The following is a 14,831-nucleotide window of genomic DNA, read 5'->3' on the forward strand; positions in this document are numbered from 1 at the left end:
CGATAATTAGCTCATGCTAATTAGGTTAGGTTTTAGTCACCCCGCTGTATATATTTTGTGTGAGATCTCAAATAAAGATCATTCCTGATTTCCTCCAAGACTGGTGTCGTCTAGTCTCTTGGGGGTTCCTATAGCCAGATCCATTGGACTTGTGTTCCAGGACTTAAATAGCGGTATATAGACGGAAGTACTCAATCGGAGTGTGGGATCGGTTCCATCACAATGATGTATGGCCTCCTTTAGTATATGATAGCTAGGAAAGAAGCTTTGAGCAGGCCATCAGAGGGGGCACAAGAAGGAATGGCAGAGATACTGTATTCGTCCAAATGTTCTTTTTCCTATGCTGTGACCCATTCCAAACTTCTACAGGTGCCATTGCAGGACAACATGTCACATGTGGAATGGCAGTGCTTTAAGAGCACTCCCAATATTAAATAAAGGAACTGGTGCATCCCAATGGGAAATAAATTTAAAAGAGCTAACAAAAGTCCAGGGCGGCTTAACTCCAACGTAAAAATGCATATAAAAGCAAAGGAGAAGGGCTTCAAACAATACAAGGCTGAGGAGTTATCCTCAGCATTACAACTTTACAAAGAATGCAATAAGAAATATAAGGGTGCAATCAGGGCGGCAAAGATAAAACATGGAAAGCACAAAACGGAGCACAGTAAAAATAATTCTTTACTTATATAAATTGTAAGAAAGGGGGGTCAGCACATATTGGTCCCATAAAGAATGATGAAGGGAATCTGGTTACAAAAGATGGAGAGGTGGCAAAGGTTTTGAATTTATTATTCTCCTCAGTCTTCATGAGGGAAACAGGGGGATTCAGTAACCAAGACTGCAATGTTTATCCTCATAATACATCACAGAAAACATCCTCATGGCTAAGAAGATAGAATTCGAAATAGACTTTAAAAACTTAACATAAATAAGGTCACTGGGACCAGATGGCTTACACCCAAGGGTCCTTAAGGAACTCAGTCAAGTGATTGCCAGACCACTGTTCCTGATTTTTATGAACAGTCTACTGACTGTAATGGTGTCCAGCTGATTGGAGAAAAGCCAATGTAGCACCAATATTTAAAAAAGGCCCAAGATATATCGCTGGGAACTACAGACCAGTTAGCCTAACCAATAGTTTGAAAGCTCTTAGAGGGAATAATAAGGGACCATATACAAGATTTTAGTAATAAAGACAGTATTAAAACGGTATTAGTAGTGATCGGCATGAATTCATGAAGAATTGTTCTAGCCAAGCCAAACCAAACCAACCCAACCTATTAACCTTCTATGAGGAGGTGAAAGAAGGCAAATGTGTGCAGGATGGTGGCGAGTCATGGCTGGTCTAACAAAATCCCATAACAAAACAACAAGAGAAAAAAAGCCTAGTGCACAAGGCACAGCAAATACCCCTAGGGATATTAATTCAGATAGACCAGTCAGTAGTTAAAAATGTATATATAATTTTTATTAAATAAGAAAAAATAATAATGAGGTAACACGTATTACGTATATACAGAATGTACTTCACAATGCTGAATTAAAGCAGGCTTGGACCATATGTAATGTAGAGAGTATTGCCGACATGTTTCAGACTATCCGTCCTTTTCCTTAGGCAAGACAAACATCTCGTAAATACATAGTCTAAAATGTAAATGTAAGAAAGTAAGTACAAGCGAGAAAAGTGCATAGCTCAACAGTTTCATCCTTGATAATAAGGATTACACATAATAAAGGTACTTGCAGGTCTAGCACAGCATCAATGGTCAGCAGCAGGGGGTAAAAGTAATCTAGTAACTTTAGAACATTAAATATGGCGGTGGAATGCCCGTGATGATATAATATTCAAGCCAATAATGGCCAAGCAGGTCACTATACAGTAGAGTCCAATAATGCTATGACTACAGGAGCTCAACTGTCTGGTAATACAGCCAGAACAGCAAAACAAACGGCAGCATACAGCATAAAAAAATATGGCAGAAAAAGAAAAGTAGTATGGTAGTAAGCAACCAAATGAGTATGCCTGAGTAATAGAATATACAATAGCAAGTATGCTGGAGGAAAAGGTACTAACCTGAATGCAACAGGCAAATCAGAACGATGCTTGGCGCCGTGCAGCACACGCAGTACTGTTCGCCTTGTTTGCAGGCCTTTAAATAACCCATAAGGGTTAATTGTAGTCAGCTGTGGACCGGCGCAATCGGCAGCCTCCACAGCTGAGGCCATTTCAGATGGACTTGTGCGCCAATGGCTGCATCAAGCCCATCTAGTGAGCTCCCTGACGGGACGGTGCCCCGCCCACGAAGTGGGCGAAAACGCGTCCCGCGTCACCAAAGCGCGGAAAGCCTGACTGCCTGCCCTCCAGAATGGAGCGCAAACAGGAAGAACGCAGGGCAACCCTGCGCTAGACAGGAAAACAAACCACAGGCCAAGAGCGACAACCACAAGGGCCTGTGGAGTCTCCCGCGTGCTGGGCAGACTCCACAAGCAGAGACCGGACAGTGGTACAATATGTATAGAAGGGAAAAAGGTGTAGGAGAAGTCCCTAAACAACCCCTGGTGGTGAACAGAGTGGGTTGCAGACTTGCCATGGGTACCATACATCTATGAAAAAGCAGACAGACATTGAAGATAATGGTGGTGACATGGTACATGAAACATTATTATAACAATAATTATAGCTCAAGTAAATACATCAGAAGATTACGGTAAGAAAGATGTAGCATACACATGAATGTATAACATAATAGTATAATTAGAAAAAAATAAGTGGTGGAAGGTTAACCGATGTGTTGACTACCTTATATAATGTTAAGATAAATATGAACAGTCAGCAATTAATGGCCTGGTAGGAATAGAATGTGGATAAGGAGACCGAGATGGCATTTTGGTGCCAAACTAGTAAGTAAAAGGCAGTGTAACAAAATAAACAAGAAACAACATAGTGTTATAAGTCTAATTCACAAGCCCTGGATTGGAAGCCCTTGAGAAAAGGTTTGAAATTAAACGCCTCATTGAGGCCAGGGGGTGCAGTAGCGTTGAGGTGGAATATCCACCTCAATTCACTCTGTAACAGCAATTTATTATCATCACCACCTCTGGAATTTGGGGGATGTGGTCAAGGGCCCAAAAACATTTTTGGGGTATGGTCAGGATGGACTAGGTGACAGTGGCACCCAGTAGGGAAATCAGGATCTTTTGAGTTAATACTAATGGTGTGGCGAGAAATGAGTTTCCAAAATGGTAACTTGGTTTTTCCTACATAATAACAGCCACATTCACACGACAAGAGGTAAACTACACCGATCGTGCGACAATTGACATAATGATGTGGATGAAAAGGATTCCCATTGGAAAAACTACCTTTTTGGCAGTATCCATATATTTACAATATCCACAATTCCCACACTGGAAGGTGCCTCAAAATTTTGTGGTGTTAAAAGTATTTGTAGAGTATTCACTGTTAACAAGTTTGTCGCATATAGATGGAGCTCTCCTTTACGTGAAAAGTGGCTGTGCAGGTACAAAAGGTGCAAGAGAATGGTCTGTGGTAAGTGTCTGCCAGTATTTAGACAATATAGGTTTGATCTGGTGGTGCTGTTGGCAATATGTAGTAATGATGCGTAGGGGGGAGTGTTGTATGACCCATGTTTTGGCAAGGAGGTCACTTCTAGATCTGGCCTTTGCTTTTTTGTATGCAATTTTTAATGTTTTTTTGGAATAGCCCCGAGCTTGGAGTCTCTCTCTCAATAGAGCAGCTTCCTGATCAAAAAAAAGTCAGTTGTGCTCTCATATATCGAGCAAATGGGATGGACTGAAGTAACTGTTTGGGATGAAAGCTGGTTGCTGACGAAATAGTATTTCCAGCAGTCGGCTTTCTGAATAGTTTGCTTTGAAGAAAACCTTTGTTATCCTTAATGATGGTTAAATCCAAAAAAGATATAGTAGACGAGTTGTAAGACATAGTAAAAACGTAGGTTTAGTGCATTGTTGGAGTTCAAAAATGTTAATTGATGTAGTAGATCTACGGGGCCAGTCCAAAGCAACAAAATGTCATCAATGTAGTGACACCAAGTCGCTACATGCCGACAAAAGCAATCTGCTTTTGGATCAAGAAAGAGTAGGCGTTCCCACTCCCCCAGGTACCCGCACCGTCCCGTCAGGGAGCTCACTAGACAGACTTGATGCAGCCATTGGCGCACAAGTGCATCTCAAATGGCCTCAGCTGTGGAGGCTGCCAATGGTGCCTGTCCACAGCTGACTACAATGAACCCTTGTGGGTTATTTAAAGGTCTGCAAACATAGCGAACAGTACGCCATGTGTTGCACGCCACCAAGCACCATTCTGATTTGCATGTTGCTTTCAGGTTAGTACCTTTTCCTCCAGCATACTTGCTATTGTATATTCTATTACTCAGGCATACTCATTTGGTTGCTTACTACCATACTACTTTTCTTTTTCTGCCAGATTTTTTTCGGCAATACTCTCTACATTACATATGGTCCAAGCCTGCTTTAATCAAGCATTGTGAAGTACTTTCTGTATATACATAATACGTGTTACCTCATTATTTGTTCTTATTTAAAAAAAAAAAAAAAATATATATATATATATATATATATATATATATATATATATATATATATATATATATATATATATATGCAAAGCCTTGTTTACTAGGCTTTTTTTTTTCTCTTGTTGTCTATGAGGAGGTGAGATGCCATCTTAATAAAGGAAGGCCTGTAAATGTGGTGTATCTATATTATATTATAGCACTTTATAGCAAAGTGTTATGATTTTGCACATAAGTTTTGAGCACTTTATAAAAAACAAAACACAAAAAAAAAACATGGGGGCGCACGTGCACGAGCAAAGACAATGCCACTTGAGCTACTTGCTCTGCACCATCGGAACGATCACACTCGCCTAACCAAGCAAGGCCTGCAACTCACGCACATCTCATCCACCTCCTACACCCCAGGCTTCTAGCAGTTATGTACCGTTTGTCCAAGCAGCGCCAGCAGAACCGTCAGCACTCCAAGGCCTCCCCAGCTGCAGTCAAAGGCAAGATGGTGATCGAGCCACCAGAGCCTGATGATTCAACACAGCTTTCCGCAGCAGATCCAGCCTCCCCTGCTGACAGTTTCCATCAATTCCCTATGGATCTGGTGAGTCCACTACCAACAGACTATCACTATGCTTGCTAAGTTCTGCTCTATAGTGAGGGATGTGATCCCCATGGCCTTCCGCAAGCTGCCCTCTGACTTAGTGAAAGGCCTTAAAGAGATAGGCCACAACACGACTCAATTAGAGCAGCACATGGATTTAGCCACAACTGTATTAGAGGGCCATGAGGAGGAGGTGGATAAAATTTCAGCTGAACTAGAGGCCATACAAGACAAATTTAGAGGTTGCTGAAAATAGGGCCCACTGGGATAACCTCCGTGTCCAGGGGATCCCTGAAGCTATTACTGACTTGCAGGGTACAGTAACAGCCCTTTTTTTGGAATTGGCTCCTGAGAGCCCACTGGAAAGACTGGAATTTGACCGCATCCACAAATCCCTTGCTCCCAGGCCAACAGAGGGCCCACCAATTATTTATTCAGTTCCACTACTACAGCACTAAGGAGAGACTCCTGTAATCTGCAAGAGAACAGCAAGACTTTTCCTTCACAAGTCTCAACCTAGCTCCCAGGAACTGCGAGACTTGCAGGCCCAATGTTTCGAAAGCATCTCTACAGGCTGATTGTAGCCGTCTCACTTCCTTGACTCCCACATTTTATTTCCATTTAAATAAGGAAGGAGTTTTGAAAAAAAAGGTTGTTTTGGATTGTAAAAGATTATAATGAGGGGTATTCCCTTTTTCTGTGGTGGAATGACTGTCATAAAGAAATATACTGACTCAGGGATTGTCAGATCTGTGAGTATTTGCAGAGGCAGGCAGCCAATCTAGCATACAGTAGAAAACCAGATTATGGTATGGAAAATTTCATAGTAAGGTCTTTGAGTGGGATCAATTTATTACCTTCTAATAGATACAATATATTTTGGATCCCTTTCTCACCCAAATATTCAAATGACAACTCTGATTATGAAATGGAGTGCCACCAGCAATATCTAGATCGGTTTGATGCTGGGGTTGCTACAACCAATTTTTAAGTGAGTTCATGCTCCCAGAGTTGCCACTATAATTGGGTGTGAGTATGCTGATGGTATGCACCAAGATTTGGATAACAGTAATAAACAGCGTAGGCTCCCCAGGTATACATGGGCCTCCTCAATTTGGCTCCAAAGGGTAACATTTGTCAGGTTGATCCATCATTTGGATTTGTCTAAGATGGTAGCCATGATAATCCCTAAGGGGTCCGTGCCCCCAGCTTTCCTATGTTTGGTCAGAATTATAGCTGGGCATCTAGCTCTTTTGCGCAAACAAACAAATCTGTAAACCAATTTCTGAAGGGTCTGATGAAAAGAATTAGGGAGACTAATGGGTAATGTCCTAAATAGGTATAGGATTTTTGGAAGCAGCAGCATCTTAAAGGCCACCAATCTCCCTGACCAGGACAAGTAATGATGTTTTATCAACTACAATAAACAATCACTTATACTAACAAGGGGTCCAAAATGTGCCTTATACAGTTGTGAAAATAGTGATGCGAGGGTAATCCCCAGATACTACAGTGACCCTCGTGCCCATGGGGATGAAAAACAATGGCAAGATATACACTATCCTGTTGCCTATGATTTTGGCATACATTTTTTGATCCACATTCAGTAATGCAATTGGCCTAAAATTTTGTGCAGTATCTGGCTCTTTCCCAGGTTTGAGTAAAGTAACAATTGTTGCTGTGAGCATTTCAGAGGGGAAGTAAGCAGCAGACAAGGCTGTATTGTAAACCTCTACCAAGTAGGGGGGGGGGGGGAGGAAATCTAAGAATAGCTAATATTTTAAGGAATAGCCATCTGGGCCTGGAGATTAATTGTGGGGTAGCGATTTGATGGTCGCTATAATATCGGGTATCGTGAATGGGAGATTTAATAAATTGAAATCTTTGACCTACAGGTAAGCCTAGATTAAGGCTTGCCTGTAGGTCCAACAAATATCTCCTAAACCTACACGGTTTAGGAGATATTTACAAAAAGACAGGCATCACTGTCTACTGAGGATGCCCCTGTTAACGGTGATATGCTGTTAGTGGCGGTTCCTGTGCGCATGCCGGAGCAGTGGCCGGAGCAGCAATACTCAGAAAAAGATGGATGATCCCTGCTACAGGTGACATCGCTGGCTCCTGTGTCAGGTAAGTGACACATAATGGGCTACTATGCGATACATAGTAGCCCATTAATCTCTACCTTTGCAGGGAGAAAAGAGGAAGTAAAAACATCAGGGTTTACTTCCGCTTTAATGTAATCTGGAGTAGGCTGAGTGATAGATTTGTCATCTCGCAAGTTATACAGATTGCTTTAGTAATCACTAAATGCATCAATCTTTCAGATTATACAATTAAGTGCCCTTAGCATGGTGTTTTAGAAAAGCTATTTTTGGTTTTGTCCTAAAAGTGGTTGTATACCCCCGCTTTCACATTTTTACCTATAGGTAAGCCTGTAGGTAAAATTAATATCTCCTAAACCTATATGGTTTAGGAAATATTCAACTTGCATACAACCGCTGACGTCAGCAGCGCATGCGCTCTGAACGTCTGGCAGATGCAGCCAGAAAAATCAGAGCTCCTTGCCGGAAAGAAGACTCAAGTGGGCATGCGTGGGAGTGACGTTATTGCAGCTCCAGCCACTCACAGCGCCAGAGCCGTGAACCCAGGAGAAACGAGGAGGGAATATGTCAGCTCCCTCAGTGGTGACCAGGAGGCGATGCCGGCGCTTTCTTCTAAGGTAAGCATTGCATAATGAACTAGTATGCGTTGCATACTAGCTCATTATTCCTTTGCCTTACGTTTTTTTTTTTTTGTGGGTATACAATCCCTTTAAGCTGGTTTGCTAAAAGCTTACCTGCTTTACTTCCATTGCAATAGTGATTGGATTTTAGCACCCTCAATTGGCAGTTATGTTGGGCGATCAGTAATTGTCTAAGATCTATAGAGCTATTTTTAAGCAAAATGCCTCACATGTAAGCCTCATGTGTGTTCCACAGTGTGGTGGGGTCAGAAACCGAGTGGCCATTTAATGTAAAGAAATCCTTGATGTGCTTGTTTTCAGGGTATTTCATTAAATAGATGTAATTTTGCCACCTATTTGCGCTCGTTTCCACACCTCCACCGCCAACTGTGAGAGATACAGGGGCATGGTCTGACCAAGTTATACAGTGTATATCAGATATAGTTATTTTCTGCAACAAGAATTTACCAACTAAAAAAAGGTCAAGGTGGGAATATGACAGATGAACATTTTTGTTTTTTTTAAATTGTATTTTTATTAAATTTCAAAGCAAGTGCAAAATAATCAAGCAATGAAATGATCAGTTAGCAGAAATAAACATAGATTATAACGTAAACATTAACCATAGAAGTCAGATATTAATGTCCGTAGATGCAGGCATAAAAGTGAACTGCATACCTGTTTCAGTTAAAATAAATAACATACAGTTTATGAAAAACAAAAGTCGGTACGACAATAGGCCGGAGGCCAAAGTTAGACAAAGCAACAAAACAGCCATGAGAACATCATGACAATTCTCAGGGGAAGGAGAGAAAGATACCCGGACTGATACATATAGAAAGTTAATGGGAGGGGGAAAGGTGGGCGCAAAGGCCAGAAAGAAGGCACTACCCACCGGCGACTGCAGCCGTTAACCACTTCCCTACCAGCGCACGACGATGTACGTCGACAGAATGGCACGGGCAGGCATATTGGCGTACATGTACATGGTCGGGAGCCCCGTGAGTCCGGTCGCGGGACCCGCGGACTCGATCGCCGCGGGCATCCCCGCGATCGTCTCACGGAGCGGCCGAATGGAGGAAATGCTGTATAAACAACATTTTTCCATTCTGCCTAGCAACTAGTGACGCTGATCTCTGCTCCATGTGATTGGAGCAGAGATCAGTGTACACCAAATGAAAGCCCAACCCCCCCACAGTTAGTAACACACCCCTAGGAACACTTAACCCCTACACTGCCACCCACTGGTTAACCCTTTCACTGCCAGTGTCATTTACACAGGAATCACTGCATTTATATAGCAGTGATTACTGTATAAATGACAATGGTCCCAAAAATGTGTCAAAAATGTCCGATGGGTCCCCGACAATGTCGCAGTCACAATAAAAATCGCAGATCGCCGCCATTACTAGTAAAAAAAAAATAATAACAAATTATTAATACAAATGCTATAAAACTATCCCTATTTTGTAAACGCTATAACTTTTGCGCAAACCTATCAATAATCGCTTATTGCGATTTTTTTTACCAAAAATATGTAGAAGAATACATATCGGCCTAAATTGAGGGAAAAAAAAATGTTTTTTTTATATATTTTTGGGGGATATTATAACAAAAAGTAAAAAATAATGCGTTTTTTTCAAAATTGTCGCTCTATTTTTGTTTATAGCGCAAAAAATAAAAACCGCAGGGGTGATCAAATACCACCAAAAGAAAGCTCTATTTGTGGGAAAAAAAGGACGTCAATTTTGTTTGGGAGCCACGTCGCACGACCGCACAATTGTCAGTTAAAGCGACGCAGTGCCGAATCGCAAAAAGTGGTCTGGTCTTTGACCAGCAAATTGGTCCGGTCTGAAAGTGGTTAAGGGAGTACAGACCGGGGGGACCCAAATTCCGACCGATCCCAGGGTTCTCAGACTTTATCAAACTGGGAAACCAAATCATGTACCAAGGCCGTCAGGTACTCCATTCTCTGTATTTTGGACACCAATTGAAGAAATCTAGGCGGGGGGGGGGGGGGGGGGTTTGCGCCAGACAACCAGCATAGCGGTATGAGCCTCTTAGCTAAAAGAATATATGAGATCAGCCGGTTGATATTTTTGGGTAGGCCTGGGAGAGGGAGACCCAACAGTGTAGGGGGTCGATCGGAAGGGACACCCCGTCACCCCCATCACCAACGACCCCACCTCCAACCAAAAAGGACGTATCAGGGAGCACTTCCAGAAGATGGGGAACAATGACCCGACGTCGAGCCCACATCTCCAGTATCGCGGCAAAACTGAGGGATCAAATTTGTGGATGACATCGGGGGTTCTATACCAGAACATGAGAATTTTAATTGCCGTTTCCCTTTGCGTGACACACTTAGAGGACTTAAAAGTAGAGGTCCAAATCTTATCCTTATCCTTATCTAAGTCTGTAGGGGGATGGGTTTGTCTAACAGCTGAGACTATTTACTCATGTACAGATGTGTAATTTCATTTAAGGGGGTCGACTCATGGAGGATTTGGTGGATAGAAGAGATTAGATGTAATTGGTGGGGACCCTGGGCACAAAGGTGTTCAAAAGTCGTGGGATTTGCAAGAGTTAAGGTCGGAGATTTGGAGCTGAAAAAGTGCCTAACCTGTAGGTAAAAGTAAAACAAGTGCTTGGGGATGTCATATTTGTCACTTAAGGTTTCGAAGGTGTGAAGCCTACGCGAGATGGGGTGCACCAGGTTTCTAAGTTGGAAAAGGGGAAGGGCTAGCCACGTGAAGATCCTGCCCAAAGACAGTCCATCCGGGATACTGGGGTTGAACAACACAATCGTAAGGGGGGGGGGGGGGGGCAGGGTGAGGAAAGGGAGTACTTTTTGTTGCATCTTTGCCATATGTCCAGGGTAAAGGACATTGGGGCCGTACATTGGCTCCTGAGGTTAGGAGGCAGAGGGGAAGAGGCACCCCAGATAAAGGAGCATGGGTGCACCGGATACAGGACCCCCTTCTCAATGGCAGCCCACTGACTCGTGGCGTTAAGAGAGGACCAAGAGGTAATAATTCGTAAAAGGGTAGCATGATAATATTTTACGATATCCGGAGCTCCCAGACCTCCCCGAGCTCGAGGTGCAAATACCACTGAACTGGCAAGGCGGTGAGATCTGTCAGCCCATATAAATTTTAAAAACCATCTCTGGAGAAGTTTAAGCTGGGGGGCTGGAAGGGCAACTGGCAGTGTCTCAAAATGATAGAGCAACCTGGGCAAAACTGACATTTTAAGGACGTTGATCCTGCCCAAGAGGGATAGAGGGTATTTGGACCAGGTCAGTAGGGAGTTATTGATGTCTTGGAATAGGGGGGGAAATTAGCACGGAACAGGTGGGAATATGAAGGAGTCAAAAAAACACCCAAATATTTGAGTGAGTCCGTGCACCATCTATAAGGGTAAGTTTCTTTAAGCCTGGAGAGTTGTGTAGCAGGTATGTGTATGGGTAGAGCTTCAGTCTTTGAGGTGTTCACTTTGTAACCAGAGATCCCCCCAAAGGTTAAGAGTAATTTGCGTAGTGAGGGGAGGGAGACCAGTGGGTTGGTAATGGTTAACAAGATGTCGTCCGCGAAGAGTGATAATTTATACTCCCCCCTGTCGCATCACCACCCCGCAAATATCTGGATGAGAACGTATGGACTCGGCTAGGGGTTCTAGGCATAAAATAAATAACGGTGATAAAGGGCACCCCTGCCGAGGGGAAAGCAAGGTGACAAGAAGGACAACATCTGAACCTGGGCAGTGACAGTTGAATATAAAGCTTCGAGTGCGTTTAAAAAAGGGCCAGTAAAACCGTAGACTTTAAGCGTTGCGAACATATAAGGCCAACAGAGCCTATCAAAGGCCTTCTGTGCGTCTAGACTAAGTAGCAATGCTGATTTGTTGGTCCTATCCAGAAGATCCACTAGGTTGATTGTGCGTCGGGTGTTGTCTCCGGCATGCCTGCCAGGCACAAACCCCACCTGGTCTCTGTGGATAAGTTTGGGGGCAAGCACTGACAATCTAGAAGCAAGAATTTTTGTAAAAATCTTGTAATCCGAATTTAGAAGGGCTATAGGCCTATAATTGTCTGGGATAGAGGGATCCTTACCCGGTTTGGGGATCACCGAGATGTAGGAATGTGAAAATTGGGGGTGGGGGGTGTCCCCCAGAAGGGAATCAAATAGAGTGAGCATGTGCAGTCCCAAGATATCCAGATTTTTTTATAGAAATAGGGGGGGGGGGCATCAGGGCCAGACGATTTATGCGAAGGGAGCTCCCGTATGATGTCCGAGAGCTCGTCTGCAGTTAGATTTGTTCAGGGTTTCTAAATCAGTTGTTGAAATCTTGGGAAGTTTCAGGGTAGAGAAGAAGGACTTGAATTTCTCTTGTGTGAAGAGAAAATGATTTTCTGGGGATAAACAATTATATAGTTTGTGGTAAAATTCGCCAAAGGTGTTGGAGATTTCACGAGGGCAATGGGTCTCGGTACCGTCAGGACGGGAGAGAAACTCAGGGAAGGAGTTGAATGGGCACGGACGTAATTTATTAACATTTTATGGGGTTTATTGGAAAATTCATAAAATTTCTGCTTCGTCCAAAGCAGTGATTTAGCAGCCCGGTCAAGTTGGGCCGTTTTAATCTGTTCCCTGAGTAGAGTGACTCTCCGCAGTCTATCCCCCGTGGGGGAACCCAGAAGCCTCCGCTCCGCCGAGAGAAGAGCAAAAGTTAGAGAACAAATATATTCGGCTCTGTCTCTCTTCAGTCTAGAGCTCTCTGCAATGCAAGAACCTCTAAAAACGGCTTTGTGGGCTTCCCACAGGGTGGAAAAATCAGAGACCGACCCATTGTTTAGCTGGAAAAATTCTGCAAGATTTTGCGCAAGGACAGAGCGGGAGCCTTCAGATTGTAAGAGGTGGTTATTAAGCCGCCAGTGACAGGATCTGGGGTAGGCTTGAGTGAGCAGGAGGTCTAGGGTAATGGGGGCATGATCAGACCAGGTAATCGGCATCACCTCAGAGTCAACCACCAATGGGATAAGCGGGGCAGATATAAAGAAGTGATCGAGCCGCGAGTACATTTTATGAGCAGGTGAATAGAAATTAAATTGCTGAGCTGTGGGGTGTTTAATCCTCCATGAGTCAAAAAGGCGGTGGGATCTAATAAGCTGCCGGAAGGAGGTAGCTTGAGAGGCAAGCTTCTTGGAGGACGTGGAAGAGAACAGTGTTTTTCTATCTCTAGTGGGGGACATAACCAAATTGAAGTCCCCGCCAACTATCATAAAAGGCTGAGAAGGATAGTAGGAGGAGTCAAACAGGCCATTAAGGAAATCAATCTGACCAACATTGGGGGCATACAGGTTGACAAGGGTCAGAGAAGTGTTATAGTATTGGCAGTCTAGGATTAGGTATCTACCCTGCGGATCTACATGGGAATTTTTGACCTTAAGGGGGCATGATTTTCTAATCAAAATCGCAACCCCCGCCCTGCCTGTGAGGTCAGAGGCTAGGACGGAGGTGGGGAAGTGCTTGGAGGCAAACTTAAGGGAGCCATCTACTTTAAAGTGCGTTTCTTGCAACATAATCACGTCTGCGCCAGAGGACCTGAATTCCTTCAGGGCCACCCAGCGCTTATGTATAGAGCCTAGGCCCTTCACATTATATGACAGGAGCTTTAAAGCCATAAGGGCAGTCTAGGTAGGTATGCGTATGTGAGAGCCAGGAGGTTGCAATACAGCAGACAATAAATAACAAAGGACCAGGACTCTAGTCAATGTAAAGTGTCATTAGCGTCAGTTATGCCTAGGCGATGGGGAAAAAGTAGGTATACCCAGAGCCAGGATAACCTGAGGCCAAGCCGGCATGTACAGTGCATGAGTTAACAATAAAACTGATCTATATGAATGGACACAATAGAACAAAAGACCTTAAAAATGAACATTAACAGAAGCGTCAGAAAAATAAAAAAGGAAAGAAAAACAAAAGAAAACAGAAGATCTTGAGAGCCTGAGGGGAACATATACCTCAGGGGACCTAGGGCAAATACCCAGGCCAAGAGGGTCATGGCCAGACTATCACCGGAGGTGGTCTTACGTAAAAGTGGAAGTGGGAGGGCCGTCTACTCTCCTTATGAACTCGGAAATTAACAAAAGAGCATTAATAACATATAGACATTTGTAGAAACAAAACCCCCATGGGAAGGGGAAAAATAGTCCCAGCTTGAACCTTCAAGACAAAGGGCAAACTTGAAGTAACCATTGCAACAGGATCTTTTCCGTTCAATTCACGGAGGCAAGGGAAAAGATGGGGAAGTATGAGGAACATACATAATTGAGCCATATGGGATATGGCAGGGGAAGTCAGGGAAGCTGTTTGGAGAATCGTGGGCGTTGAGGTGTAGAGAGATGCCTCCTGGATTTGCTCCTCACGGGTGTCCAGATGCGGCTAGAAGCATTGGGAAGAGGGCGGGTCTGGGCTTCAGCCGGATGCATGTCTTCCTCAGGCAGGGGAGGGAGCCCAAGGCTCTTTAGAAAGGATTCACTCTCCGGAAGATCACGAAGGGTGTACTGAGCTCCATTTTTGGACACAAGCAGACGGAAGGGAAAGTCCCAATAATATGGGACCTTGTGATGCTGCAAGTAAGAGGTAATTGGCCGAAGGTTCCTGCGTTTAGCCAAGGTGATGGGGGAGAGGTCACTAAAATTTTGCAACTTCGCTCCTTTGTATACAATTTGAGGTTTATTGCGCGTGGATTGGATCAGTGCCTCTTTGCTTTCAAAGAAGTGGAACAGGATGATAACATCCCTGGGCCTAGCCCCTACAGGAGGCCTGGGGGCTAGAGAGCGATGAGCCCTGTCAAGGCGCCGGTCTATGTCCACTACCGTGGGGGCCAGGGTGATAAAGAGGCCTAACAGGTAAGCACGTAAGTCACA

The 14,831-nt window shown here is 43.8% G+C and overlaps 1 protein-coding gene across 13 annotated transcripts in view; it reads right to left on the reverse strand.

Annotated features, from left to right (window-relative positions):
* Positions 1–14,831, reverse strand: part of CLEC16A (C-type lectin domain containing 16A) — a 1,523,862-nt gene that overhangs the window by 570,231 nt on the left and 938,800 nt on the right. The gene's annotated exons all lie outside the window — the stretch shown is intronic.

Source organism: Lithobates pipiens, unplaced genomic scaffold (genome assembly GCF_037356315.1).
Source record: "Lithobates pipiens isolate NorthernLeopardFrog02 unplaced genomic scaffold, aLitPip1_a1.2 Scaffold_22, whole genome shotgun sequence".
Taxonomy (NCBI): Eukaryota; Metazoa; Chordata; class Amphibia; order Anura; family Ranidae; genus Lithobates; species Lithobates pipiens.